Source organism: Eucalyptus grandis, chromosome 7 (genome assembly GCF_016545825.1).
Source record: "Eucalyptus grandis isolate ANBG69807.140 chromosome 7, ASM1654582v1, whole genome shotgun sequence".
NCBI classification, from domain to species: Eukaryota; Viridiplantae; Streptophyta; class Magnoliopsida; order Myrtales; family Myrtaceae; genus Eucalyptus; species Eucalyptus grandis.
Window position 1 is genome coordinate 4,395,690 of NC_052618.1, and position 25,589 is coordinate 4,421,278.

The window sequence follows — 25,589 nt, forward strand, 5'->3', positions numbered from 1 at the left end:
AGCTTCACCCATAATTAGCTTTAGAAGTAAAAGGGCTGAGATAAATGGATCTTAAATCGTCTGCTCTCAGACCCATTTAAGATTCATTTATCAACCCATATTTTAATGAACCCATTTACTCTCCCTCTTCGACTCCTTGTTCTCTTCGTTTTCTCGCTTAACCTCAATCGTACTGCAAGTCGGGACTCGAGAGGCTGAGAGCTCGCGGGCAACTTCCTCTGTCTTTTTCTGAGCATTTCGAACTTCCTCTGTCTTTTTCTGAGCATTTCGACTTCTACGTTTCTTCTCCTCCTTCTCCTTCCACTGTCAGCCGCCGCCGCCAGGGACGTGGTTGATCTTCGCCGATTGAGTCCACTGGGATTTGCTCGCATTTACTTCGGATGCACTTGTATGTTGCGTAGATTCGAAGCATGAAGTTGGTTCGGGTTCTTCAAGCTTCTTCAAGCTTCTTCAAGCTCTCGTGCTGAATTGATCGATTAGTGTTTCGTTTGGACTGAATGTATGGGTCTGTGTGGTGGGTTATGGTGATTGCCTAATAATGTGTTTCAGATGTTGGATGAATTATCTAGGAGACATTGTTAATGTTGGAAAAATTGTTTCTTGGAATGTGGGGGTGAGAGTTCTTTTGGGCATCATTTGACCTGGTTTCTCGTTCGACAGAATGTGCTGCTTGTTGTCTATTAATTTATTGGATGGAAGATGTGCGGATTGAATTGCTGCCTTGTTTCTGCAGGCAGAGGCAAGACGATAAGTGGGAACATGATCTTTAGGCAACGACGCAACTCACAGCCATCTCTATTTCTCGTGCGACGGCCTTCTTGCGGGGCATGGGGTGGACCCGCCGCGTCGCTGCATCTTCAAGCGACGCGAGCAAAGTCACATGGCACGGCGAATTCCTTGTTTTGCCCCTTCCCCTACGGAGAAAACCTCGATCTGTTTTCAAGGTTGATTTTTCGAATGCTCATGTCGTTTTCACAAGCATCGCGTGTCCGGATAATTAGTCTTTTGCTTCGATCGTGTCTCTTGCTAACCGTTTTGGCCACCCCACTATTTTACCAAGTCAATTATCGAACCAATTATTGATACTGAGGATCCGTATCTGTTAAGATATCAAATCATATTTCCAACAGAATAGCATCTCTCTTCCGCACAGCACGCGAGGAAGCGTGGCGGCCGTCCGTTCGCGTCTATGCTCTGGCGCACCGGCAGTTCGTCCAATTCGCTCTGGACGAGACCGCGCTTCACACTCGCATGGCTCCTTCTCTTCTGCAGGTGGGTCGTTTTCGGCTTTTCGGCTTTCTCTTTTGCTGGTTATGCGATTGTTTCACGACTGGGCTTCGTACTCAATTGGAGTTCGAATTGGCATCGCGGCTGTTTGCTGGTGAACTCAAGTTCGATCCTCTCGTCGCCCGTTGCATTCCGGACCTTCTTGTGTCGGCACTCCAGACGTAGTCGTTGCATTCCACTGTTTCGTTTTCTATCCGCCGTTTCAAGTTCTAACTATGCTGCTCAGTATGTGCGTGCGTGCGTGCGTGCGTGAGAGAGAGAGAGAGAGAGAGAGAGAGAGAGATGCTTGACTGTGAATGTCTGTCGCCGGGTTTTTGGTTTTCTCTCTGGGCGTCTGCTCTATTTGCCGTTTGTTTGGTTAATCAAGGCTTGTCCTTCTTCGTGTCCTTAGGAAAGGTTCGGCTCCATGAAGCCACTGGTGATGGAACAGAGATCGAGTTGTTGTCATGTGAAGTGCCGAAAATAAGGTTGCTTCAGAGTTTGAGCATTCAAGGGAGCAAGGGACCGCAGTTATGATTGTCTAACATCATTGCCACTTGATACATAAATTATGAGGAATCAGTCTACAGAATCTAGACAGACAGCTTAAGTTTATGGTTTTTAAGCAAAAGTAGCTTGTAGTTCCAGTCTCTGTAGCTCCAGAAAAGCCCCTGTAAGTTGCACATGATGGTCAGAGGAAATTTTTTCGAGAGAGAGGACGGTTGTGCTTAATCGAACCATGGCTTCCCTTCTTTTGTTATTAGAACTTTAGGAATTTTGGTGCCATATGGGTGTACGGATTTAATAGTTTTTGAATTAAGTGTAGAATTAATTGATCCGACTTTTCGCCGATGGAAACTTTCATGTTTTTGGAAGATAGTATTTTCCGTGTAAAGCTTTTCCTCTAATTAGATTTGCCACTTGTGCTGATGGAGGAATTGGTTGTTCAAGTAAGTTTACTTGAACACATTATTTTGCTATGATGTTTAGCGGCCTCATTTTGTTCTTCTGAAGATACTCAATGCAGGTTTTGCATTTTGCTATGTTTCCACAACCAGAATACGATCTGCCTATATTCTGTGCCAACTTTTTCACTGCTGCCGAGACAATTATAGTTGTTCTGTAAGAATAATTATTTGTTCTTGTTTTTTAACTTATTCCTTGTCGTGAGAAACAACGTGAGTTGATGAAAGTAACAGCAGTTGCTTGCTCTATGGTCAACTATATGTGCTCAGCAACTTTGCATGTGCTCTATGGTCAACTGTATGTCTCGAGCAAATGTGCATGTGCATGTGCATGTGCATGTGATATCCATGTGTAGCAAGCCAATTATTGGCCATGCGTGTTTTTTTGCTGAAATTACCTGCTAGCACCTTTCTGATAAAAGAAAGTGTTGAACAGTTGAAATGGGTTGCGGTGTAGCTGTTCTGCCTGAGCTTTGAGCAGTCACACATTTGACGTCTAACTATCTAGTACCTACTGGCATGGCGTAGTATGCTGGACAGTGTTTGTCAAGCTAGATGTGCAATAGTGAACTTCCGGCTTGAGATATGGCTTGAGATATGTAATGCTCCTTGATGAGCTTAGCATCTTGTTGGAGTGTATAGTTTTGTTGTTAAGATGTGCAATAAGTATTTCAACAATGTTAAATTTCTCAAAACAGGAGTGATGCATTTCAATTTTCTTTTATAATAGTTGAATATAGAAAGAAAATAATAAATGATATCCTTCTTGGTTGGTGTAAAGAATTATCGTCAAGTCAGGGTCAGCAGGTGCTGAATGCTGCCCATCGCCCTTAAATCCTATATTAACTTTGATTGCTGTACATAAGGCTTCCTGATCTGCCCTGATATATTGTTTGCAGGGACTTGACCCTCTATATGACGTCGTCAAGCACAAAGAATACAAAGATAAGTGCTACGAAGGCCTGATGTCTCAAGTATGCTGAGGTCAGTTGTTTGTTGTGTTATATAGTAACATTCAAAGAGTTTTCAGTTTTTTTCCTGTCCTTTTTGGATGTTTCAGCTGAACACCACTTTATGCAGCTTTTACCATGGGGTGGAAATTTAACGGGCGAATCGTTGAGATTCTTCTCACCAATAGTCATATGGACCAGGCTTAAGTCTAGTCAACACATGCATGACGTTTGATACCCTGCATTCGTGGATTATCTCAAGGTACGTCGCTCAGTAAATTGTCTCTTCAAGGGATTGCATTGTTTCTTTTGGGCTAGAATATTTCTCTATTTAATTTCCTCTGACCTTTGATTTCTTCTCAGGCTTGGCTTGTTTTGATGGACCTAGGAATAAGGGAGACTGATGCATCTCAAATTATAGCCAACCGTGAAGCGCAGCATCGGTATCTGACTTTGAGAGCAGAAAAGGTTAATCACCCGGTCACTCATCTCCTCCCCTATATTCATCTACAGCCTACTTGCGAAGTTTATTTATTACAGGCACATGCAGGGACCAGTGCTACCACCGATGGTCTAAAGCATTAAGCAAAGTGTTATAGGTGCATCTAAAATTATGCCGTTGCTCTTATGTTTCTTTGATTCCTTTTCAATCTATAACTTATTTGATTTTTGAGTCGAGAATCTGGGATATGAAGTTTTGAAAAGGTTATTAGGGGAGACACATGCAAAGATAGAAACGTCATTTACAGCTAATAGAAAATGGGCTTAGTGTAGGCTTGAGTCCATTTATATTTGTTTCTTGTGCTTGTGAAGTTCACATCTTATTCCACACATGGAATAGGCCCAAAATCCTTACATGCGTCCTTGTGAGTTCCATGTTTGACCACACCCGTGGACCGGGCCCAATGGCTCTGTCCGTGTCCCCTTTTATCAGAATAAATAAAATAAAATAATAAAATAGCAAAAACAGAAATAAGGAGAAATTATAATTTGATGATGTCGGCAGCGTCTGGGCTTAGTAAGAGCAATAATAACATATAACAAAATAATAACAAAAGGTCAAAAGTAAAAAAAAAAAAAAATTAAAAAAATTAAAAATGGAAAGATAGTGGGAAAAATAGGTCTTGATTAGATTGTTCGATCTTAATATTAGATTTAGTTTATATTCATTTAATTCGTACACATATGGTTTAGGAAAGTTCATGTTTTTTTTTTTCTCTAAATTTTAGTTTAGGTTTATGAAAATTCGTAAAACAGAGAGTGGGTTTAGAGATAATGATGCAATCATCCAGTTCATGTATCCTGAGCATTTTGGAGCACCAACGCTGTTTTCAGAATGATGGGCAACCGGTAAGAATAATTGGCGCAATTAGCTTTCTATCATAAGATGGCTTTCATTTGCAAACATCTTTCACTAGTTTCATCTAAACTATGGATGCAATATTTTGATCACTGCCGAGACTTAGGGCTTTTTACTAGAGAAGCAAAAGAAAATATGAAGTTATATTAATATGAAGGAAATTACATCCATAGTTATACCATATTATATATCGGTTAATATTGCAAAAAAGGAAACAGGATTGATCAGAACCTAGGCAAATTGAATAAGTGATGCTTATGGCTCACTAATTGCATTGTTTGTTTCCAAAGGCTGATTAGCCTAATTACGTAATGTAACTTAAAGAAGGGAGGGATGGAAGGGAGTTTTAGTTATGAAATTAGATACGGTTGCCTTGGTCCCATCCATGGCATTAGTTTCAAGGAAAGTCGATACATGAATAAGGCGTTTCGCGGTGGTTGAGGACCGTCTCTCCCACTAGCCAGAGATAGGGTGATATGATAGGGTGATATAAACGAGGCCTCTGTGCCAAAAGTTGTTGAAGGATAAAATGTGCTGGACAAAGCTGGAGCTGTTCTTTTTTAATGCATTGGTTTGGGAAGCCAGTGGTATTACTGACGATGGAATGATGCAAATTGGGAGTGTTGCCAGTGGAATAATGATTGAAATTTGGTCTATTTAGGATGGGGATTTGAGGTCTTTGCGCTTAGAATAGGTGCATATTCTTGCCATTGACACTACTAGTTGTGGAGAAATTGAAGATTTATACCCTTTTCTAGAGTCAAGTTTGGATTGAATCGAAAATGGCCCGACTCATATTGATCCATTTAATTTCTTTTGACATATTTCCATGCAATGTAAATTTGAAGACCTATACCTAATCCGACTTGATACATACCTAACTCATATTATTAGAACATATTAATATTTAACCTAATTTAGGAAATCCATTACTTGTCCATCTAACATATTTTAAGCTCTTCACAAGTATTTATTATATGGATAAAAACTTCACATCAAATTAAAAATTATAAAAATTAGAAAATATGTCAAAGAACATAAAAAATCTATAAATGAGGGACTCGTCTTCTAAATCTTCCTTAGGTGGAACTTCAAATAACCAATCTCTATTGTACAATTTCACAAGAAAGAGAACTATGACATTAATTTAAAATGTGTCCTTCAATGCTAAAGGCCGACTCATAAGCAACAAAAGTGATAGGAGACTACTCAAGATATCGATGCGAATTAGCTTTCAAATAATCAAGAACATTATGATCTGTTCTATATATAAAGCAATCATCTCTCGACATAGAGGTCACATATACATCAAAAGCATATAGACTTTCTTGAATAATCCGTACAAATTTCACATGATCATCTATGTCCAACTTCAAATAGCAAAACTCTAACAAGTGTAGCTAATAGCGAGAATCTAATATAAACAAGACAACACTATAAGCCTTCTAATATTTTTCAATTTTTTTTTGCATTTTCATAGGCATAGAACTAATAGCGATGTCCTCACCATCCCTCTCCTTTATCAAACGAATGGATTGGCCGTACTTGATAGAGATATAAATTCTCCATGAGATATCTATCTCCATAAAAGAGAGTAAAAATATCATAAAAAGGTTATAACAAGAATACAATTTTCTTAACTATGACCCAATCTCGGGGTAACATTAAATGCACAAAGAATGGAAGTTCAATATTTTCTTTCTCAGGGATAACTCCGAAGCTAAACTATACTTGTATTCCACTAAATTGTCAATCATAATTCACATTCTTGCAATATGATTAGCAATTTACATAAACAACATAAAGGCAAATAAGACCATTTCCGCCCTTCCTAGTTTTAACTTTCTATAGCAGAGCTTTTGATAGAATTTTAACCCGTTAATAGTAACTGTACACAAATCAAGCATGGACATAAGCGCCTTTCTTTGTCTATATTTGTGTTCAAGCAACTTTGGCATAAATGGCACTTCGCCAAGAAATGCTCAAAGGAGGGTATAAATGTGTGGTTTTATATCTCTAGCCCGCATGGGGACAACAATTGCCTAGGAAGCTCCTTCAATAGAGCTTGAACCACTTATATACTACCGTCTGTCATGAGTAGTTTAATTTTGTGCAAGTCATTATCGAGAAAAGACAAATGGAAAAATTATCAGGATCTTCTAGACTATTTTGATAAACTTACACTTAATTGCAAAACCTTTCCTATAATCACCAAAGAGAGGGAAAAAGTAAAACAAAGAAGCAGCCAAATAAAGCTTTCAAATTTGATACCGCCCTCTTTGATCCCAATTTAATTAGTTGAATCAAAATGTTGTATATTAATTGGCTTTAAGATTATATGCCATTATACAATAAAGTCAAGTTGGGTAAACAAATGAATAATACTATGCAAACAAACGAAACTATAAATTCAAGACTAACTCCAACACTAACATCCTCCAACTACACCATGACAAGATTACCATGAATGCTAGGTTTACAACTTCTCTCGACTTGATTTACCATTTGTATGCCTAACATAAAAATCTATGTCAATTAATTAAAATGAATGGATTCATTCAAACAAAAAAATCATGAGAAAATCAACTTAAGATGAACTCCTTGCATTCAAATAAATTGTATAATGTCCCTAGAGGCTACATGACCGGTAGAGCTCCTTAATCTAATTCCATGGTTAGCATCAAGTTTCTAATAGGAGAAAAAATGGATTATTAAGTTTTGTACATCCTCATTATTAGAAAATATTTCAATGTCACACAATAGAATATTCTATGGTTATAAGAAAGTGATTGGCCTGCAATTTGAGCAGCCCTATTGATCACTAGACCAAATAAAGTGGATCCTACTAGGGGAACATTGTGTAAAGAACTAGCATAATAGCCATGATGCCTTTGACTTCTTCACTCTATCAACAAAGAGTTCTAATTGTGAATAATGGAATTGGATATGACATCTCACATTCTTCTGTTATAGTCTCTACTCCATAAGTGAACACACCATTAAGGTTGTGCAAACTTAGTTCACCTACCTCGTGGCCATATGGATTTTCATTCAAGTTAAAATAGTGTGATACGATACCACCATATGTCCTGCCTTCACATCCCCACGTAGAAAATTGTTCATCCGAATCATAAAATTGTATTACTTGTCCCTCTTCCAATATAGCCTAAAATGTTGCCAACACCAATTACACATTGGATACACTTTTGATATCAATTTATTATAACGACAGAAAACGCATATCAACTGAGAAATGTTTAGGAGGCAAATGAAACATACCTACTGGTAGGAATTATATCTTCCCGAAGGATCAATGTGATGCAATAAATAATTTGCATTATATCCTACTGAAGAATCAATGTAATGTAGGTAATAATTTGCTTCCTACTAGCACGTATGTTTAATTTCCTAAACATGATTAGTTGTCAATTGACATGTCTTTTAAGTCCTTATAATTGATTAACGTCACAAGTCTAGTAATTAATGTTGAAAACATTTTAAGTTATGTTGAAAGTTAGAGAAGTGATATAATTTGACGATTCAGATAGAGGATTTTCTGCATAAGGACGTGAAGGATGACTTATGGCAAAACTGTATTACACTATTTTAACTTTAAAGTAGGAACATACATTCAATCTTTTGAGTAGCTTTTACATGTTTCTTTATGGAGTTAATAGTAGTTTTCCCTTCTCATTTAGGTTGGAGTTCGCACCGATCAACAAAAAAACCATGGATGCAATAGTGAGGGCTTCGATCTTCCACTCTCAATTATGATTGTTGTTGTTGGACATGCAAATTTTAAAGAAGTGAAAGTAGCGTGAGATTTTATAGAACCACAACCAGCTGTTCTAAAAGCTTAAGTTATTAAATGAATATGTGATTTTTATTATTTAAATATTCTAACACTTTCCCTCACGCTTAATCAGACACTTAGTACTAAACGTGAAAATTTAGTTGGAGAAGCAAATGAGCCCGAAAAGATTCAAACTCAGGACCTCTTAGCTCTGATGCCATGTAAGATTTGGTGGACAATTTTGACTATAATCCCACAAAATCTTACATGATACCGGAGCTAGTGGTCTTGAGTTCGAATCTAACTAGGCCTCATTTACCTCCCCAATTAAATTTCCTCGCTTAATACTTAAGCAAAAGATCACATTAGGCGTGAGGGGGACTGTTCCGATATTTAAATAATAAACCACACATTCATCTAAATGCTTAGCTTTTAGAGCAGTTGCTTATGGTTCAATAAAATCTCACACTACTTTCACTTGTTTAAAATTTGCATATCCAACAACAACAATCATAATTGAGAGTGAAAGATCGATATCCTCAATGTTGCCAACATCAATTACACATTGGATACACTTTTGATATCAATTCATTATAAAGATAGAAAAAGCATATCAACTGAGAAATGTTTAGGAGGCAAATGAAACATACCTACTGGTAGGAATTATATCTTCCCGAAGGATCAATATGATGCAATAAATAATTTGCATTATATCCTCCTGAAGAATCAGTGTAATGTAGGTAATAATTTGCTTCCTACTAGCATGTATGTTTAATTTGCTTCCTAAACATGATTAGTTGTCAGTTGACATGTCTTTTAAGCACTTATAATCAATTGACGTCATAAATCTAGTAATTAATGTTGAAACCATTTTAAGTTATATTGAAAGTTAGAGAAGTGATATAATTTGATGATTCAGATAGAGGATTTTCTGCATAAGGACGTGAAGGATGACTTGTGGCGCATCTTGTATTACACTATTTTAACTTTAAAGTAGGAACATACATTCAATCTTTTGAGTAGCTTTTACATGTTACTTAATCAATAATTAATTGAGTTTATCCTAATTAATTGTAATTAGATTTAAGTACTTATGCTTAGCCTAATTAATTGGGATTAGCTTAATTAATCGTGATTAGTGTAATTAATTATTGATTAAGTATTAAGTAAAATTTTATACTTGTTTTTTTGGATGAGATTATGCCTAATTCCGATTGATTGACCTTGTGATGCTATGTTATTGATTGCTCAGTTATAAGTTTTATTTATTATTTTTAAAAAAAAGTTTTATGTGCAAGAAAATAGAGTATTTTGAGGTGTCGGGTTTGGATGCCAAATAAAATCATGGGATATAAAATGAAAGTGTGCACAGTTGGACGAGTTGATTTTGAACACGTAACGAAGTACGAATATTTTACTGGAATTTTAAGTGTGAAAAATTGCCAAAGTTGATACCACCCGTGGTGGCGGCGTAGTTGGTTGAGCACTTGTCCCTTTCGTGAGAGGTCCAGTGTTCGACTCCCTGCGTCGTCTGCCTTGTTGGAAAGGAACCCACGACTTACCCGGCAGGCAAGTGTGGTGGTAACTCTACCTGCTCCAGGGTTTACCTCGCTGGGATGCCAACTTACAGGGGTTCTCTGGGTTACCGAAAAAAAAAATTGCCAAAGTTGATTATTTCAAAATGAACTATTTTGTTCTAGGCTAATTAATGACAACAAAAATTGGCTTGATTGATTGTATACTTGAGTGGTTACTTACTCGAACCGTCATCTAACGGGAGTTTGGGAACGATACCCGATGTTTATTGGATGCCCAGCGAGAGTACGAATGCCAAGTTGCGGTTAAGGCCAAACCACTACTCCTTTCTAAAATGTCATCTAAGAGGGGGTTCTAGATGATGACTTGCTTGATGGGGCGGGATAATGCACGGATATGTCGGAAGACTGTCAACTTGTGTGTTAGCTGTGGCCTAAGGAGTCGAAATAATTGGAACATGTATGTTTGATATTGTGCCTGGTTATTGTAAATTGTGTTATGATGATTATTTATGCTTGTTGTATTAAGATTGTCATATTTGATGTACTAATGTGTAGTAGTGTGCTAAGGCGAGGTAAGTTCGTATAGTGTGCATGTTAAGGTTGCCTCCAAGACAAATTCGCCTCATAATCAAGGCTTAAGTTGTTGACTCGTTGAGTTTTTATCTTACCCCTTTGTTGTTGATTATTTTTCAGGCCTGTAGTATGGAGAACCGTTGTGCTTGATTTGGGATTCCTTTGGAGTCGAGATTGGCCTGGAGTTAGTGAAGTTTAGGTTGACCTTGACCCTGTTGATTTTTGAAATAGTTAGTAAGAAGTTGCTGTAGTAAAGGTTTGTAAAACTATACCTTATGAGATTAACAAGTTTATAAATAAAAGGAATGCTTTTGAAAAAGTCGGTTGAAATGTTCTTATTATCCCTCTTTGATGATTGATTGTTGTTTATAATACGTTCTGCTTGCATTTAATGTCACGCCCTGATCCTCAGGCACGCGCACATCCCTTACCTGTGGTCGATTTTAAAATGCGATATCCCAGGACTATGTATCACTGACCCTTTCATTTATATATGCACATGTGGAAGTAGTTATAAATCCCCAGACAATAAAACAATGGGATAGAAAAGTAGGCCATATTTTTCATACCGAAAATTCACAACCACACCTTTTTACACACATGTCATAGTATTCTACAATACTATATATATGTAAGTCTAATCTAACATCTATTCACATGCAGAAAAGGTCTGACAAGATAGGATGGGATCTCAGTCCTTATCCGGGTCGTACTCGAGGTCATCCTCGGGGTCCTCCTCCACGTACTCCTCTTCGGGTTCCTCAACAGGGATCTCCTCGTTAGATTCCTCCTCCTTAGGCTCCTCATCCAGGTCCTGAAATGGTTATTCAATAACCACTGAGACAACGTTTCAGCAATTCTACCCCCTAAGACCTAATTAGTAAACTAATACACCTTAGGGCTGCCTATGCATAACATGAGTCAGAGGACTTACTTTGGCCTCATATTCCACCTGCATATTAACACAGATTAAATAGGCATCCAAGCAATCACATTATAGATTGAAGCATCAATTAAATCGATCTAGTCAATTATACGTCAACAAAACCACCCACGGTCATTTCCCTTCAATCAATCAATTCTTAACATCAAATTAAGGCAACGATCAACCGATCTAGTCGATTGCGTCTCAATCAACCATTCACCGATCATTCCATTTAATCAATCAATTCACAACATCAAATCAAATCAAAGATTAATCGACTTGGTCGATTACATATCAACAAGACCACTTTCGGTCATTTTAACTATTTCAACTCAATTCCCAAATATAAATCACGATCCTTAGGACATAAGTTATTTATAGGTGGTAATCACAGCCCCACCAAGCAACTTTCTTAGATTTAGTGGCTTTATGGCCCCACTCGGCACTTTCAATGTTCAATGGCTTTACGGTCCCACTCAACTCTTTCAAGATTCAAAGACTTTACGGTCCCACTCAACCAATCAAGATTCAATGGCTTTATGGTCCCACTCGACCCTTTCAAGATTCAATGGCTTTACGGTCCCACTCGACCAATCAGGATTCAATGGCTTTACGATCCCACTCGACCAATCAACCATGACCAACAATATTGCACTTTGTAATTAAATTCCTCAAACAAATAATCAAAATCACCCCAATAGGAATATATCATAAAATTTCATAATTAAATCAATTCGGAACAATTCGAATCTCAATTAAATAAATGTATTGTACCATGACGATCAACACAAAATTCCGGTCACCGGCCATCCCGGTTGAATTTCCGAAAATAAATAATTAAATAATTAATTTCGAAAAATAAATAAATAAATACAATAATTCCAATTTAGCACAACATAAAGCTCAATTAAATAAACGGACTGCGCCACGATCATCAACATAAAATCCCTTCACTGGCCATCCTAGTTGAATTTCCGGAAAATAAATAATTAAATAAATAATTTCGAAAATTAATATTTAATTACTAAAAATTCCATTTATGCCCGAATTGCCTAATTAACACCCGATAAGAATCGGGAAAATCCCAAGAAGCATCCAATAAATACTATATGCAATTCTCTATATAAGTACACTAACCGAATAACTAATATGCAATGAAATTAACTAATAATCGCTAATCAATTCTAATCTAACCACCTAATTACACTTAATTAACACTAATCAACCTTTAAGTATAATTAGTAAACTAAGAAGGCATTAGTGAGAAAAACTCACTCAAAACGACGGGATCGACGTGAGGATCGACTTTCCTCAAGGCGGGCCTAGCATCCGGGCTCGGGAAGGCAGCCAAAATGGGCCAAAATCCTATTGTCATACCCATTTTCTGCCTTCTCTATTCATTGCTGGTTGAGGCCGTTCCAGTGTCGGTTGAGGCGGCCAAGGGCGACGGAGGGCAAGGCGGAGCTCTGGTGAGATTGACGGTGGCCGGAGGTGGTCGGAGGGAGCTCTAGTGGCTCTTGCACGAGCTGGACAGCAGCTCAGGGTGATGAGCTGGGTGAGAAGGAGGTCAAGATGAATGGAGTAGCAGCGGAGCGACGGTGTGCAGCACAGCAGCGAACGGCGGAGGGCAGTGGCATCGTGCACGGCGCGGGCTGCTTCAACGTCCATCCAAAATCTGGAATCTCATGTAGCAAATGGAGATGGAGGAGAGAGGCTTCGACGGCAGCTAAGGAGGGTGAGGAAGGCAGAGGGTGTGGGCGGTGCGCGGGCGGAGCAGACGGCTACCCGGCATGGTGTGACAGTGACGATCTTGGCTCTAGCGTGGCTGGTTGCAATGGCAAGCTACCGTCTCTATTTCTAGTATGCTACGTTCGAACGACTGAGAGGGAGAGGAGGAGAGAGTGTTGAGCAGATAAAGGAGTACCAAGAGAGAGAGAGCTAGAGATAAGAGAGAGAGAAGAAGATAAGAGAGAGTGTGTCAGGTTGAAATGTCAAAAAGGAAAAGTGGAGGAAGTAAAGTGGAAGACAACAAGGGGGCATTCGGTGGAGGGGCTCACGCATGAGGGAAAAAGAGAAGGGGAGAGAGAGAGAAAAAGAAAAGAAAGAAAGAGAGAAACTTGTGGGCAAAGGGGAAAAGGTGTTTGGCCGGGAAAGGAAAATGGGAAGAAAATCAAAAGAAAGAATTTTCTCAAATAGAAGATTCATGATCCAATTTCTTTTGAATAAGCTCATTTAATCCTAAAGGAATTTCCAAACTAGAGTTCTTGATTCCCCTCTTGCATTTCTGCATCTAATTTCCCTCTTGAATTTCTCTCAAATAAGTCTCCTAAAATCAATTGACGTCTCACTTATCAAATTGATTATTTTCCTCATCCAAGAATCCCTCTTCCTTCTCAATTTCACAACCAAAATTAATCCCCGGCTTCAACTAAACAAAAATGGCCAATTTATCTAATCGAAATCAGAACCCGAAAATCTGGATGTCACATTTAATCTAAAGAGTAAAAAGAATTGGTTAGTCACACGTTCTAGGATGTCGCAATTAATTGATCCCTATGAGATGTTTGCGCTCTTAGGATTCGGGGTGTGACATCCATTGCCTATTGTGCACAATTGATGCTCCAATTTGTATGTGAAAAGCACCGATGGTGCTGGTTTTATGATACGGAATGCAAGCTTGCGACATGATCCAAATATTATCTTCTGCAAGTCAACAACGCTAACTTTATTACAATTATTGTTTTTGGTAGTCACTGCTAATTGGCTACAAAAATAAGATAAAGAAAAGAAAGAATAAACAAAGCATTGCTAATTTCATGCACAGATTGCTCCCTTCCCTTCCTCTTCCCCTTACTTCCCTTTTATTTTTTATAAATATGGTTTTAAATTTAATTTAATTAATTTTATATTAAAATTTGAATTGTACAAAAAATGGCATCATTTTTATGTTTATTTGCTAAGCCAGCCTTCCAACAAGCCACATAAGTCAGAAAAATTAATAAAAAATTGTCACGTAGGATTTTCAATGGGATTTGTTGAATATCGCACTCAAGTGTCCTACTATTCAAAAAAGTGGCACTTAAGTGTCTATCCCATTGTATCAAATTTTGACACTTGGGATGTTCTTTTGCCCCATAATAAATTATCACAAAATAATTTTTTAATTACCAAAAACTCTAAATTGATATATATGTAACAAATTTACTCTTTGTTGGTTTCTATTAAATTGCATTAATGTTATAAAAAATCACAAACTGATACACATATAACAAACAAAGGGTATGCTACGTCTATCAATTGTCATATATCATCCAACTCAACAATTTAACTATAAAATTGAATGGAAACTAACGGATGGTAAATTTGTTAGAGGTTGGTGGTTAGCTATAATTAGTAGATTAGAAGATAGATTATAAAGATAAATGTGAAGTACAAATCAAAACTAATCATCTAAATGATCAATTGAAAAAAGGCACAAGGAATAAATGGTGTAGGCAAAAAACAAGAAGTGGAAATTTTCTTCTTCTACATTCATTCATTTACTCGCTGTAATTAATAATGAAGAGAGAGAGAGAGAGAGAGAGAGAGTTGCTATTCATCTTCCTCAACACTCAGGCGATACGAGGGATATTTAAGTGCTAAAAGTTAGAAAAGTGATACTTAAGTGCCAAAATTGGAGCAAAATGGATTACTTAACTGCCAATCTGGCGAAAATCTGACCAAAAATACTAAGATGACGATTTTCCGGTGAAAAAAGAGCAAAACGGCGTCGTTTTGCACATTAATGTGGCTGGACAATACAAAACAACATCGTTTTGGTGCCGACATAGTAACAAATAATATAAATTTAAATTAAATTTAAAACTAAGTTTTTTAAAATATTTAAAAATACAAATACAAATAATTTTTTTAAAAGGAAGGGGGCACCGTCACCACCGGGAAGGGCCGGCAATGGAGGGGGAAGGGTTGGCGGGGGTTGCTAGGCCCTGGCTAGGGGCCGGCGACCCCCGGCCGACCCTCGCCCCTCCGTCATCATCCCTTCCCTCGGCGGTGGCGGGAGGTGGCGGCGGCGAGACCTCAACTCTCGGCCGCTCCTTCCCTTTATTTATTTATTATTATTTATTTATTTATTAATTAAGTTCTAATATTTGTATTTGTATTTTTAAATGTTTTACATTTAATTTTACTAATTTTTATATTAATTTTTACCACGTCAACATCAAAATGATGCTGTTTTGCACTTATTTCGCCGGAAAATCGCTACGTTAGCATTTTGGCCAAATTTTTGCTAGATTGGCACTTAAGTGATCCATTTTGCTCCGATTTTGGTACTTAAGTGTCACTTTTCTAACTTTTGACACTTAAGTGTTCATTTATGTCAAGTTTTGACACTCTAGGTGTCCGGATTCGAGTTAAGCCGAGTCGAGCCAAGGATTAATTTTTCCACAAACCATTTAAACACATTTATCCTCATTAACTTCTCATTGGTATAAAAAAATCGTTTCTTTTGTACTCAAAGAAAAATTTGTCTTTTTCGTTACCCTTCTTCCTTTTCACGTTCTCATATGGAATCTCTATTTTTACTTTTGAATATGGCTTTCCTTAGCGAGCATGGCAAATCATCTTCTTTTTTTTTTATGTTTTATGCTTTGAGAAAACTTGACGTTATAGCATTTTTGTCCGTGACACATATAAATTGTGATATCCTTCTTCTACAAATTTCATATTTTATCTCTCATAAGTTTTTAAATATGGATGGCCTTCTAAAATCAACACACGCCAGATGATTCGTTGAGATTTGTGGTTTGGTGAAAAATGGTGGAGGGAGAGAGGAGGTGATGAAGATAAACCCGAGTCAAAAAGCCTTTTTATAGATATTTATATTCCGCCATCTTCATGCATGTACGTACAGTTAAAATTTGCTTTACTCGTTTTGAAATGAGCAGAACGTGAATGAAGATTCGGTTTTAATCGGAGGACTTCAAGATGGTCTTGTACTTGAAAAATAAGGGAATTTACTAAACGGGTCCTCGTAATAATGTCTAAATACAATTTCAACCTATGTATTGTGTTTCATACATATTTAGCCCCCCGACCTATCTCCGGTGGAAATATACTTTTGGTCCTCGTACATCCAAGAACATTCACTAGCAGTTGTCGTGCATTATCTTAGGAACACAAGTTTCTAACAAAAACTCAATATCTTTTATCACATCTCCATTGAAGGTCTTATGAAGATGTTAGGCAATCCCAATCAAATTGTGAGTGCATTAGGTGCACGTTGCCCCCTTTCCTTTTTAAGTTTTTCAGTCTTATGAATGCAAAATTAAATGCCTTAAAGGCTATGTGAACTCGTGATCTATGTGTGATTAAATTTGACCTTATCTAATATGCATTAGTAGATTAGCAGAAGTTCTTGACTTAAATAATGACACGCATGCTATGCAATAACTAATTATAATCAAAATTCTTGATTACATGCTACCTTTGGAAATCCTAAATTTGTCCTAAACTTGTATCAAGTCCTTGCCAGAGTCTCTATTCAGGTCAACCCACCTAAAAAAACTATTCTCAACTTATTGTGATCTCTTGAGGGTGTTATCCCTATGAATTGGAAAACTTCAGCAGCTTGAGGTTCTTGATCCCGAAGGGACTATGATCATGGATCTATTGGAGGAGGTCACAAAGCTAATGAAGCTCACTAGCTTAGAGGTATATTTTGCCAACACATAGATTGTGGCCCAAAATATGCGAAAGTGAATGCATTGATTCTTCGAGGCCCTATTTCCACGCTCACTCGATTAGAAGAGCCTAGTATCGAGGTAAGCTCAGAGGATGAGAAGTGGCGGAGTGTTGTCAAAGCTGTTGTTGACGATGTTTGTGGCTTGATTCTTCGAGGCTAGGTACTCTTCAAATTTTGTGGCGGAGGATTTCCATTGTCATTGGACATGTAGATGAAGGATTTTTTATCTCGTGCTTTAAAGTTGAAACCCCAAAAAAAATATATATATATATATATATATTAATTATAAGTCAAAGGGAAAGAAATTAGTAGCATTGCCTTTTGTTATCGGGAACGTGTTAACTAGAGTGCATTTATATTAAATATTCTTAATTTTAAATAAGTCAACATGAGAACACTAAAGCTAGCACATTAAAAAGCTTGACACTCTCTCCTGAATTGACTGTTTAACAAGAGTATTCTGAAATGATTAATAGATTTTCATTGGAAATATTTTTTTCTTTGATTAAATATAATAATGGGGATGGATAGAAATGCTCAGCCCCTTTTAAAATTGGTCGATTTTCAGGGTTAAAAATTCAAAATTACATTCTATACGGGCACTACCGATGAAAATTATTAAATTGGAAACTTCCCATTTTCCTTGTGAACTTGTCTCTAACTCTACTATGTGAAGCAATAGGAATATAATAATTTTTATTCTGGAAATCAAGAGCAACCATTCTTTTTTAGCGGAATATTATAAAAATGAAAAAAAGAAGAAGCAAACTTTATCCAGTTTATGTTAAAAAGAAAAACACGAACATTAAAATGGACCATGCAAACATACAAAATTGAATTTTGGTTTAAAATCAAAAAGCGTTGCCGCGACGAAAATTTCGGGGTCAACCACCTAGGTTTTGGCTAATGGATTGTTAAGCCTAGACTTAACTTGGGCTCTCCCAAATTTATACCAATTCGCGACTTAGGTTCAAGTTTTTAACATGTAATTGATTTTCAATTAGGAGTCGCCACTAATCTATTTTTGGTGGGTCAATTAGAAACCCAAGTAAAGTAACGGGAGATTTACTTTACTCCTACGAACCAAAGACTATTAGTACAAGGATTTGGTTACACTAGATTTCTCTAATACCCTTTCGGTACCATTCTTTTATTTTCAAAAATGTTTTTGAAGGCAGCTTAAATTGATTTTAAATCTATTTTCCTAACATGTGAGGCGATCATGCAAGTGCACAAACCACCAATTTAACACTCAAGAAAGTGGTGAATAAATTACAGAACTTACCTCAAAGTAATGAAAGCATCTGCAATATTAAATCAGAATTTACATCAACAACCCTAGATATGATTTCTAATTAACACACAATTGTTTGTTTTTTCTTGTTCACTTATTTAATGAAAATCACGCAATATGCAATGGACCTAACAATCACTAGATGGCATTTATTTCATGATATGCACATGACATTTTTTTTTTACTTAAAAGAATGCAATTTATCCTAAAAAAATAAAACTAATTTATCCTAAGACATTATTGTATTTTTCATGAAATTCGAAATTAGGTAAAATGTGAAAATTATCTAACTAGATTAAGATTCTATTTAATTTGCATTAGGAATTAGGTTAAGCCAAATCCTAATTTAAACTAAAATATTATCTTAACCCAAGTAATCCTAAATTGCAATCTATCTAAGAAAATACCTAAACTTATAATAAAATAAGAAAAAAATATTATCTAAAATTGAACTAAGTGCAATTTTACCCTAATAAATAATGACGTACAAAAAGATGCCCTAACTCTACCTGACATATGCATGATGATTTTTTTTGTGTGTTTTTTTTTTTAATTCCGAAATTAATAATTGCCACATAATTAAACATGCAACTTAAATTATACAAAAACTAACATCCTAAATGAATGCATTTTTGGATTTTTATTTAACAAAATAAAATTAATTCAACCAACATGACAGCAAATCAAATAAGATATGATCAATATCCACAAATTGGTGAACCTTATCTCGCACATAAGATCGGGTTGGTCAATTTTTAAATAAATAGCGAATCGAATCTCGGGCAGGAGATCGGATTGGTGATTTTTCAAGTGATTGCGATTGCGAGTCGGATTTCGGGCACGAAAATCGGACTATCAGTCTCAAATTTCAGAAGCAATTTCATGTCGGGCAGTCTCAATCTTACATTAAGGAATAATTATACTAAAAAGAACAAGTAAAATAAAATAAAATAAAGAGAAAACTACCTAATGTGATTTTCTTTTTTTCAATTTTGCTTTCCAACCAAAGGCTTGGCAGCTCGTGGGGCTCCAAGGGCAACGGGTCTCGGTCATGCAAAGCTCCAGCAAGGTCCGGCAAAGTCCCACGAAGAGTGGATCAGCAGCGAAACAAGGGAGACCAGCGTCGCGGGAGCTGCAAGGCCGTCGCTCGGGGAAGCTCAGCGCGACACGGTGCGGGCTGACATTCCGTTCGATACTGGCGTCGGGCACTGACAGGAGCGAGCTATTGTAGGGATGGCGTTGGGTTGCAGAGATGTGGTTGCTGAGGGCAATAGGGAGTTCGAGCGTGGCCGACGCAGGGTCGGATCAGCGGTGAAGGTGAGGCGTTGGACGGTCATATGGTGGCTCAGCACTCAGATCCGGAGCGGTGGAAGCATCTTGGGTGGTCGCTAGGGTGGAGTAGCGAGCAGCGATGAATTCGCGAAGAAAAATCGAGCAAATCACGGTTGGCAGCAAGGGGGCGACTTCACTGATCGCTGGCACCGCGACATTGCTGGTGTAGTGACCGGTGCAGTGGTGCGACACGGAGGCTTCATGGGCGTCACGAACAGTTGCTGTGGTGTGAGCGTGGCTGGTGCAGTGAGGTGGCCATCACGGGCGGAGGGTCGGTTGTCGCAAGGCAACGGCGACATGGCAAGGGAACGGCTCCCGCAGCAAATGGGAAGCAGATCCACTAAAGAAGAAGAAGAACAGTGCCGCGCATCCCTTCTCTTTTCTTTTTCCTGTTTTCACTTTCTGCACCCCCTGCCGCACATCCCTCACTTGTCTCTCTCTGCTCCGTGCTTTGCTTACTTTTCCTTTTCCAAAGAACCGAAACCTCTCTTCCCTTTTCTCTCTCTTTTCACTTTTTGACTTTTGTGTTTTCTTTTCCTTCGATGAAGAGAAACCCCTTTTCCTCTCTTTTATTATCTCTTCTTCGAACCCTAGAGAAGTCCCCCTACGTGTGGCCGTGTGTATCAATATGTTGGCCCCCTATACCCTACGCATTTAACCTATTTATTGGCCACGAGTTAGGGTTTTAATTTTTCCACGAAAATTCCTTTTTCCGAAAGTAATATTTGCTTTCCCAAACAAAATATTTGTTTTTGATATAATTTAGGATTGCAAGAGGATTCTTCTTAAATTTGAAATCTCGCACAAATAAATCTGTAAAATCTCTCCGAGGACACGGGCTTGGGCCAATTTGTTCTCATCATGGGCTTAGCCCAACTCATCAAATTTAAATTCTGAACAATCAATTCGAACCCATCTATCACTGACCCAATGTAAATGCAAATTAAAAAAATAAATGTACCTAAAACTATATTCTATGCAATTAATTAAAAATTTGTAGGGATAAAATTAACCCCTGTTTTTTACGCAATGAATGACTAAACAGGTCGCCAAAATTTAGGTGTCAACAAGCATTATTCCATCCGCAGAAACCACTGTTAAATAGCATATCTGTCGATTGACATTTCATCTTAAATACTTAGTAGCTAGGTAGGCAAAAGAAAAACATGTTCTTTCGTCTGCATCCAAAAGCAATCGATTAGAAATTTCTTTTAGAGTATTATAGAAAACTTCTCTCATAAAGAGAGGGAGTGTGATCAAGTGGAAGAGGGCACTTGAGGAAAGTTGGAGTTTTGATCCGACAATATTTTTTTTTGACCAATTGGACTTTTGATTTGGGTCTTGTTTTCAATTGGCAATGCCCTAAGGCTGTCAAATGAATGGGTCACATTGGGTTTGGGTCAGATTAGGTTTGAATTGGATCGAAAATGGTCCAATCTATATCTACCCTTTGTCATGTAACGTAACATTAATGACCTATACCTGACTTAACTTGTACTTGACACATACCTGACCCGACCCATATGATCAAAACAAATTAATATAATATGAAAACCTATACCTACTTATTCAACCCACTTCAAGCTCTTGATATATATATATATATATATATATATATATATATATTATTTAGATAAAAACTTCATGTCGAATGAAAAAAATTAATTAAATAAAAAATTAGTAAATAACATAAGAAAAACTTTTAAAACTTATGAATTGAAATACTTATAAAGACTTAGGACTGGAAAAATGGGTTCTATACCCATTTTTTGCCTTAGATTCAATGAGGTCAATTTCATATGAGCAAGTCGTTGCTTTTTAAATGAGTTATAAATGGCATGAGAAAAAAAAAAAAAAAGATATTGACAAATTTGGAAACTTATTTTGTAATTTTCCTCCAATTTTTTTTATATAATTATTTAGACTCTAAAGGCAATGACTTTAAAGGTTGTTTTTTTTTTTTTTTTTTTTTTTGGTTTTGTCAATCAATGACTTTGAAATTGATCGATTCATATATAAACAAAAATAATGTATAGATAATTAACAAATCAAGCTAAAAAATAATGGAGATTAGATATTTCGCTACTCAAATATGTTTCAATGTAGGGATATCTCATACTTTTTCAATAAAATAATATGAAAAGTAAAATTAAAAAATGAAAAATGAAAAAGAAATAAAAAATAAAAAAATCTAATTTCTTGAAAAATGAAATTAAAAAAAAAAATTATCTTCTTCCCCATTGAGAACGTAAGCCATTGTCCCTCTCTCTTAAAAAAGAAATGCACTTTCTCTCACTACGCAACAGAAAAATGGTAGAGAGTCAGAGACCACTAGAAGAAGGACCTAGCCTGGGCCAATATAGGCTGGTGGTCCAGGCTTCACGCACAACCATCCTCCCCTGCCTCCTCTTTCGCCTCCTCCTCCTCCACCTTTACATCCCGCGCCTCTGCTATCGCGGCCCTCACCTCCTTCTACAGATCTTCCTCCCTAACGCGCATCAACCTCCACTACCCTGCACAGCACTCTCCTTCCATCTGCTTCTCCCTCAATTGCCCAACGCCACCAAGGACTTGTAGTGCTCACGACAATGCATCCCTGCTTGTTCCGATGCAGCTTGCCCAAGAGCTGCGGATCCCTGAGCGTGAGTGTCGGCTACATGCTGCCGCCAAGTATAGTTTATTTATTATTTTTTTGCTTTCTTCCCTTTCTTTCCTTCCTAAGCGAGTCAAGCAAGCAAAATAAATACAGCTATATGGGTTGGGCTAGTAAACTAAACGGGTCGAGTATAGGTTATGGGCAAACCCATAGAGACCCATATAAAGTCAGGCTCAAATATCTTAAACCCATTTTCACCCCTTCGTAAAATTTTAAGTGACCCACTTGTAGCTTGGCCCCCTAAAAGTGAGTCATAAAATGTGTTTTTAACCCATATTGAGTCATTGACGGCTCTATAATACCCTGAATTCGAAATGTTTCCAAGTTGTGCATTGTTAATTTGTGGGAGAAGTGTGGTCTCCTTTGCGTCCCCTTGGCGCTTTTCCCCTCATCAATGGTGTGAGCTTCTTCCCTATCCTCGTTGATAGCTGTTTTCCCTCTGCAACCCAGACCCCATTCCGTGGTTTCCCTTAATCTAATGGCTATACCTAAACCCTTTCCACCGGACTAGTTTTTTTGCCGTCTACCCCCAAATCTCACCCTTCAAGAACACCAAAACCCTACCGATCACCTTCCATTTTTTACCCTTCAATCGCATCATCCTTACTTCTCTTCCCCCCGGTTTACGATCGATGGCGGATAGAGCAGCATGGACTTGCAAAGGTACCCATTCTCAAACCCCAGGACTAGATAATTGCTGATTTTGGTCCCTTCTCCATCCCCACCAAAAACCTCAACACAAAACCTAGAAATCACATTTGGCAGAATCAGAAACCACATCCTCCGTAAGTCCTCGCAGCACTCTCCTCATCCAATGCATAACCATACCCCCAAAATAACCTTGCTTGACATATCACATACTCTCCAATAGAGCTCCCTTCACTCCACCTAGCCCCGAACACCAAAACCCAAACCCAAATCTACTACATTAAACAACTACACAGGTTAAAGATGGATCAAACCAAAGAAAGTTGACTTTGTCTGGCAGCATTATGCATAAGTATGGGAGACCTTTGGTCATAAGATGAAATCACTGAGCTGAATACCCACATACCTGACAAAGATAAATAGGAAAGTGACCTAACTCTATATGAGAAACTGCTTTCTAAATCGAAGGTAAATTTCCAGGCATTTATTAGCACAATGAGGAAGGTATGGAAAATGAATTCTATTAAATGTGAAGTTATTGAGCCGAGTTTAATCTCCTTCATATTTGAATCGGTAGAGGATAAAAAAAGGGTTGTAGAAAATGGACCATGGTCCTTTGCAAGTAACTTACTTGTTCTCCTGGAAGGTAATCCTAACATCCTTGAACACTGCTATGACTTTTCACATAATGCCTTTTGGGTACATATATTAGGGTTGCCTCAAGCTCGGATAAATAAAGACTCCGTTCGGAACATAGCCTCAAAACTAGGCAAAGTGGAGGATGTAAAACTGGAAGCCTGGAATAATAGTTGGCGCAAGATAGGCAAAGCAAAAGTAAGCCTAAATCTATCATGCCCCCTAAAAACAGGAACACTGGTTAACTTAGGAGGGAACAAATGGTAGTTGGACTTTAAATATGAAAGACTACCTCATTTCTGCTACTCATGTGATCGACTTGGGCATTACTTCAATTACTGCCCTAGAATACCTTATGAGGAGACGGGGTTGGCTTAGGACAAACTAGGAAAATATGGTTCTTGGCTAAAAGCAAAAGTTAGAGAATCCAGCCCTTGCTGGAAAACCTTTTATGGGCAAATCGATCAACAACCTGACGAGGAGAAAATGGTGCTTGAAACCCCCATGCCATCTACTGATAAAGCACCCAGATCAGAGCCATTTACTGCTGAACTAGAAGCCTTAGCCATAATTTTACCCATTGTTCCAACAAAAGAACCAGGAGAAGATGTATGGATGGACGACCATATTTCCCAAAACAAGGGGAAGATGCCTCAGCAAACCCAGCTCCTACTTCTTCCCTCGATTGAGGAGGATAAAGGGGCTGAATACCTAAAGAAAAACAAGAACAAACTCAAAACTCTAGTGACAAAAAAAAAAAAAAAACAGAAAAGGGTTAACCCTTATGAGAAAAGATTCTCTACAATTTAGCTCTTGGATGAGGAGAACTTATTGGATACCCCTATCCAATAAGTAGAAGGCGTTATGGAATGGGCTTTGGTGGCTAGCCTTAATAAGCCATCAGGTTATACATGAAGATCCTATGCTGGAACTGTCAGGGTTTGGGCACACCCTTGATAGTTCAGCACCTTAGAGTCTTAGTGGTTCAAGAGAGGTCTAACTTAGTGTTCCTTATGGAAACCATGAATAAAGAAAGCAAGGTTGATCAAGTATGAAAGAGTATGAAGTTTAGCTATTCTACCATAGTTAATCCAATTAGAATTGTGGGGGGATTAATTCTAATGTGGGATGATCAAGTTCAAGTGGAAGTTTTGGCATGCTTTGGGGAGATCATTGATGTTAAGTGTAAAGTTCTGAGCAGCGGTGATCAAATGAAAATATCATTTTTACATACATCTACCTCATTTCAAGAAAGATTAATCCTTTGGCAAATGCTCTCCTCAATTAATTCATCCAACAGCCTACCTTGGCTTTGTATGGGAGATTTTAATGAAGTTCTCTATTATTGGGAAAAAGTTGGAAGAAGAGAAGCAAATAGACATAGAATGGCAGCTTTTTGTGCTTTCATGGACTCATGCTCATTAATGGATATGGAAAGTAAATGCTGCAAATTTACTTGGACTAATAATAGAGAAGGAGTTGACCTTGTGCAGAAAAGGCTAGACAAAGCTTTATGCAATTGGGCATGGAGAGTACAATTTCCAAACGCGGAGGTCCTTGCTTTATCGGCGATAGGTTCGGATCATAGCCCCTTGCTACTTGCATTAGAATCAAACACTATAAGAAGAAAGGAGTTCATATTTGAGGCTTATTGGCTCGAAGAAAAGGAATGTACAGCTGTGATCCAAGAGGCTTGGGGGAAAAATAGCATTCACCAAGTAAACTTTGCTGGAAAAGTGAAGAAAGTCACAGCTGATCTAGCCAAATGGAGTCGAGGAAAATTCCATAATGCACCCCGACAAATAGAGCTACTGAAGCAAAGACTAATGGAATTGACTAACAAGAAGGAGAAGTCTCATAACAGAGAGGAATATCATTGGGAAAATAGAAGACCTTTGGCGACAAGAGAA

The 25,589-nt window shown here is 37.7% G+C and overlaps 1 long non-coding RNA gene and 1 pseudogene across 1 annotated transcript; both read left to right on the forward strand.

Moving 5' to 3' along the window:
• The first annotated feature begins 827 nt into the window (after positions 1 to 827).
• The window catches only part of LOC108960820, a 69,565-nt pseudogene continuing 44,803 nt past the window's right edge, over positions 828 to 25,589 (forward strand).
• On the forward strand, positions 3,130 to 3,999 carry LOC120295580. The gene is made up of 4 exons (XR_005552952.1): positions 3,130 to 3,215; positions 3,312 to 3,443; positions 3,545 to 3,649; positions 3,732 to 3,999. It is a non-coding gene; the product is annotated as an uncharacterized LOC120295580 (long non-coding RNA).